Here is a 4,995-nt window from a genome sequence, read left to right as displayed (position 1 = left end):
ACCACCTCCAGGAGTGTCCAACGTTTAAGTTCCAGTTTAAGCTTAAACTGGAACTAAAACGTGCTTCCACAAAAGGCATCACTGGAAGTGTCTGGCGTTTAAATTGCAGTTTAAGCTTAAATTGCAACTTAAACGCCACTATTTGAAAAGGTTTCTGGGCCAAAGATATTGCAGTTTAAGTTAGCATTTGAGCACAAACATTAACTTAAACGTACTCTGGTATGAAACCCAATTGAATATCATGGTTTATGGGATTGGGCCTGAAGAATTGATGAGTCTGGAATTTCAATTTGTTGAGTCATGTGTCATTACTTGATTATCACTAAGTTGGCTCAATGAATGTTACAGAATTGGATCAGCAGCCTCATCAGGATTATGGATCATAAACCCAAAGCAAAAGGAAATCAGGGAAAGGCCTCAAAGCCCAAGAAACACAACAGAAGCTCAATTTAGAAAGTGTATAAATAGGATAGAATTTAAGTTAAAAAAGGGAGAACTTTTGGAGGATTTGGCTAGTTTTCATACTTTTTGTAATTGAATTCAGAGCTATGACTCACTAAACCCCTTTCATTGGGTTAGGGAGCTCTATTGTAATTCAATGAATCAATAATAGTTTTTATCTTCTTCTTCAATCTTTTCTCTTGAATTTTGTTAGAAAGCTTCTCGATCTAATTCCATTGGTTAGTTGTCTTGGGAAAGAAACTATCCATAATTGGAATCCTTCGGAACCTTGGGAAAGGAATGGAGGATTCATGCTAGAGAAGCTTTCTCACAGTGAATTGGATTGGGGTTTGGATGGATATTGTGACATGTAATCCTACCAAATTGTGGTTCATGAAACTGTGTGGTATAATCAGTGATCGAGCGTCATCTCTTCTTATGAACATTTAAACCAAGGGATTGGGAATTTGTTTGTTTTTAGAGAGAATTGGTGAGCCAAGGGATTGGGATCCAATCATATAAGATTGCCAAGCAAAATTCAATGAACGCATTGGTTGAGGAAGGGATAAAAATGTTTTGATTCGGAGATCTCAATATCTCCTGAAACCCAATGAATTCCCCATTTCTGATCTACCACTTTCTCTTTACATTCTGCAATTAAATTCATGCAATCACCCCGATCCCTTTTTAATTTCAGCAATTTAGCTTCTCGCTCTTTAATTCATGCAATTTTACATTCCGCAATTCTCATCTAAATCTTGATTCCGCTCAACTAGAACACACTTCTAATCTGAATTGCTCACTCAACCAATCCTTGTGGGATTCGACCTCACTCTATTGTGAGTTTTTACTTGACGATAACCAGTGCACTTGCCGGAAGGAATTTTTGCCGATCGTGCAATTTCCTAAAATCGTAGCATCAAGTTTATGGCGCCGTTGCCGGGGATTGGTTTTCGATTGACAATTCTCAAATTGGAAGTTAACTAGATTGAGCATTTTTCTTGTTTTGTTAATTCAGTTCAAGTTACTTGTTGAATTTTAATTTCTGCACTCTGTTACTTGCTTTCTTTCTTTATGCCTTTAAATTCAAGCAACTAACTCACTGACTCACTAACTATTTGAATTAATTCCTCAACTGCTCTAACCATACTCTTCCATTAACCAAGAGTATTTCACTTGTTTGTTGCCTGTGCTGTGTTCTTGTATGACAGGTAGGAGAGGAGAGACATCAACTCCTCCATATACCGAACCAGAGAGGACCCTTCATAAACTTAGAAGGGAAGCAAGAGGGAAGAGAGTACTGGGAGAAGAAGAATCTGACGGAGAATCTGAGGACAATTTTGAGGAAGCTCTAGATCTCAACATGGATAGAGAAGTTCACAACCATGAGAGAGCTGATGGAAACAATGCCATTCCCGAGAGGAGGGTTCTTGGTTCATACATAAACCCAACCTCTGGGAATTGTGGTAGCAGCATTCAAAAACCACTCATTCAGGCCAACAATTTTGAACTCAAACCACAGCTAATATCACTGGTGGAGAATCATTGTTCATTTGGTGGGAGTGCTAATGAAGATCCAAACCAACATCTCACAAAATTCCTGAGAATTTGCGACACTGTGAAGTCCAATGGAGTCCAGGAAGATGCCTATAAACTGCTCTTGTTCCCATTTTCACTTAGGGACAAGGCAGCTAAGTGGCTGGAATCATTCCCAAGGGGGAGCCTAACAACCTGGGATGAGGTGGAAAGCAAGTTTCTGGCACGTTTCTACCCCCCACAAAAGGTCAATAGGCTTCGATCTGAGGTTCAGACTTTTAGACAACAAGATGGTGAAACTCTCTACGAGGCATGGGAGAGGTTCAAGGATTTGACAAGGAAATGCCCACCAGACATGTTCCATGACTAGGTGCAATTGCATATTTTCTATGATGGACTTTCTTATGAATCAAGGAAGGCTGTAGACCATTCATCAGGAGGTTCATTGAATAGGAAAAAGACTGTGGAAGAAGCCATTGAAGTGATTGAGACAGTGGCTGAGAATGAGTACTACTATGCTTCAGAGAGACACAACACTAAGGGAGTCATGGAGCTGAACCATGTTGATACAATTCTAGCCCAAAACAAGGTGTTTGCCAAGCAACTAACAGAGCTCACCAGGAAATTAGAAACAAATCAAGTGGCTGCAATACACACACAAGATCAAGAGGAGGTAAGCACTGAAGGAGGTGATTGGGAAGAGGCCAACTATGTGGGAAATCAACAAAGGCAACAATATGATCCACATTCCAACACTTACAACCCAGGCTGGAAAAACCACCCAAACTTTGGGTGGGGAAACCAGCAAAACCATACCAAGCCACACAAAACACTTACTCCCAACCACCATATCATGGCCAAAATAATCAACCTGCCCAACCTAATCCGAACCAACAATTTCAAGATCAATTAAACAGGATAGAAGGAATGCTTGCAAACATGGGTCAGGACATAAGTGAGTTGAAAAGCTTTAGGGATGATGTGAGATCTACCTTAAGGAACCATGGTAAAAAACTCAAGAGGATGGAGTCTCGAGTAGGAGAGCTATCTCAACAGGCCCCCAAGTCAACTGCAGTGTTCCCTAGTGACACAGAAAAGAATCCTAAAGGGGAACAAAAGGGAGTGAGATGGGAAGAATGCAAGGCCATCACCATATTGAAGGAAGTCTCAGAAGAAGAAGGAATCAGACCCTCAGAACAGGAGCCAGAAATCTTGAAGGAAGGTGTGGAAGAAGCTAAGCAGGAAAGTGAAACTGAGCAAGCCAAGGAACTGCAAAATAAAGGCATGCTGGAAACATACCAACCAAAAGCACCATTTCCTCAGAGGTTAGGAGGAGGTGAAAAAGGGAAAACCTATTCAAGGTTTTTAGAGACATTTAAGTCTCTCCATATCAATATTCCCTTTCTTGAGATTCTCCATCAAATGCCTACACACATCAAGTATTTAAAGGAATTGTTGAGCAAGAAAAGAGTTTTGAAGGGAGGACAAACGGTAACAATGAACAAAGAATGCAGTGCTCTCATCAAGAAGGACACACTCTCTAAGAAAACGGACCCAGGAAGTTTTCATATCCCTTGCATCATAGGGGAAACAAAAATTGACAGAGGATTCTGTGATCTAGGAGCTAGCATAAATGTGATGCCTCTAACTCTTATGAAGAGGCTACAACTGAATGAGGTGAGATCCACTGATGTAATCATACAACTGGCTGACAAAACTCAGAAGCAAGCTGAAGGGGTAGTTGAAAATGTGCTGGTGAAAGTGGGGGATTATTATTTCCCCACAGACTTTGTCATTGTGGACATGGAGGAAAGCTATTTACACCCTATCATTCTGGGCAGACCATTTCTAGCCACTACTAGAGCGCTCATAGATGTAGAACAAGGAGAGCTAATTCTGAGAATACATGATGAACAGCTCATTTTCAAAGTTTTCAAACCTGCATCTGAGCCTGAACCAGAACCTGAAAAGCCTAAGGATGATAGTAGCCATCTGTGTTTGGAGGAAAGTAATCCAGCAGCTGAAACTCTAAAACAGTCCTTGGAAGGCAAACAAGAGTTGCAAGAGTTAAAGCCACAAGAATCAATGGAAACAGATCAGAAGGATCCTCCTGGCATAAGGGTCAATGAAGAAATCCTCAAGAGAGAGGGAAGAATTGTAAAGAAATTGCCAAAAGGGTAGAGAAACAAGAAAATTCCCACTGAAGGTTTCTCTCCGGGAGATAAAGTGATATCAAGTCATTATCTGCCAATCCCACCTGGCCTCAAAACCATTCCTTCCCAGCTCCCTCAAGTGTTCACAATCAGGAAAGTTCTTTCTATGGAACATTTGGAAATCATGAAGGAATCAAATGGGGACGTTTTCATAGTGAGAGGAGAGGACATCAAGCACTACAATCCACCCTAACAAGGGACAACCGTCAAGCTAGTGACGTTAAAGAAGCGCTTGTTGAGAGGCAACCCAACCTGAGGTAATACTCCTTTGCTGTTTCTTTTATTTGTTTCAATAAAAAGGTGAAGTAGTTTCTGTGCATTGCAAAGAATTAAGTTTGGTGTTTCACACCAAACAATGAATTCGTGGATCAATAATTCAAAGGGGAATGTGTGACTCTAAGTTTGGTGTTCCACCATACAGATCAACTGAACACAACAACCTTTGAATTATATGAAAGGAACAACCATTCTAAGCAATCACAGAAATGCTTAAAATCCTTAGCAGCAACTTCATTCCAAGGAGAATTCAAGGATTCAAAGAGCAGAGGAGTAAGTAGGAGACTAAGTTTGGTGTTCACACACCAACTTAAGACTCAGACACTTGCCCATACATAGTTGAGCTAACCATTCAAGTGCTTGAGAAGCAAACAACTTCATCACTCTTTGCAGGAAAGGAAACAAGGATCTTAGAAAGAACATGAAGCAACAACTAGGAGAAGAAGGAGAAATCAAATTGTTTCCTGGCAACAAAGAGAAAACAAGAAATTTCACAAGGTGGTGTTGTTCCTTGACCATTCTTTAAAAG

The 4,995-nt window shown here is 40.5% G+C and overlaps 1 non-coding gene across 1 annotated transcript; it reads right to left on the bottom strand.

The window, feature by feature from the left end:
* Positions 1–2,230: 2,230 nt before the first annotated feature.
* LOC130978695 (small nucleolar RNA R71) lies at positions 2,231–2,334 on the bottom strand. The gene has a single exon (XR_009086313.1). It is a non-coding gene; the product is annotated as a small nucleolar RNA R71 (small nucleolar RNA).
* Between the last annotated feature and the right edge of the window lie 2,661 nt (positions 2,335–4,995).

This window comes from Arachis stenosperma, chromosome 4, assembly GCF_014773155.1.
Source record: "Arachis stenosperma cultivar V10309 chromosome 4, arast.V10309.gnm1.PFL2, whole genome shotgun sequence".
Lineage (NCBI taxonomy): Eukaryota > Viridiplantae > Streptophyta > Magnoliopsida > Fabales > Fabaceae > Arachis > Arachis stenosperma.
The sequence above is the reverse complement of the archived record's forward strand: the minus strand, read 5'-3'. Positions and strand labels throughout refer to the sequence as shown.